This window comes from Solanum pennellii, chromosome 3 (assembly GCF_001406875.1).
Source record: "Solanum pennellii chromosome 3, SPENNV200".
NCBI classification, from domain to species: Eukaryota; Viridiplantae; Streptophyta; class Magnoliopsida; order Solanales; family Solanaceae; genus Solanum; species Solanum pennellii.
This window is the reverse complement of record NC_028639.1, coordinates 23,951,153-23,951,671: the sequence shown is the minus strand read 5'-3', so window position 1 is coordinate 23,951,671 and position 519 is coordinate 23,951,153.

Below are 519 nucleotides of genomic sequence, written 5' to 3'. Positions count from 1 at the left end.
AGAGTGTTTCCTCTCTCACTGACGGGAGAGGCTGCTATATGGTTCACTGAGCTCCCATACAACTCAATTTTCACTTGGAACTAACTAAGGGATGTTTTCCTAGCACACTACTACCCGGTCTCCAAGAAACTAAACCACAAAGACAGAGTGAACAACTTTGTGGCACTACCAGGAGAGTCAGTTAGTAGTTCTTGGGATAGATTCACCTCATTTTTGAGAAGCGTCCCAAATCACCGTATAGATGATGAGTCACTGAAGAAATACTTCTATCGGGGACAGGATGATAATAACAAAGCGGTGTTGGACACTATAGCAGGTGGATCTTATGGGGAGTGTCCTTATGTTGAGATTGCTGAAAAATTAGAGAAAATCTTCCGAAATAATAAAGCTTGGAGTACTAGGAAGTCAGATACCGGGAGAAATACCTTCGCAGTGCAGTCCACTCACAACCCAGCCACAGATGAGATTCGTGAAGAAATGGCTCAGATGAGAACTGAGCTTGGGTTGGTACTAAAACAT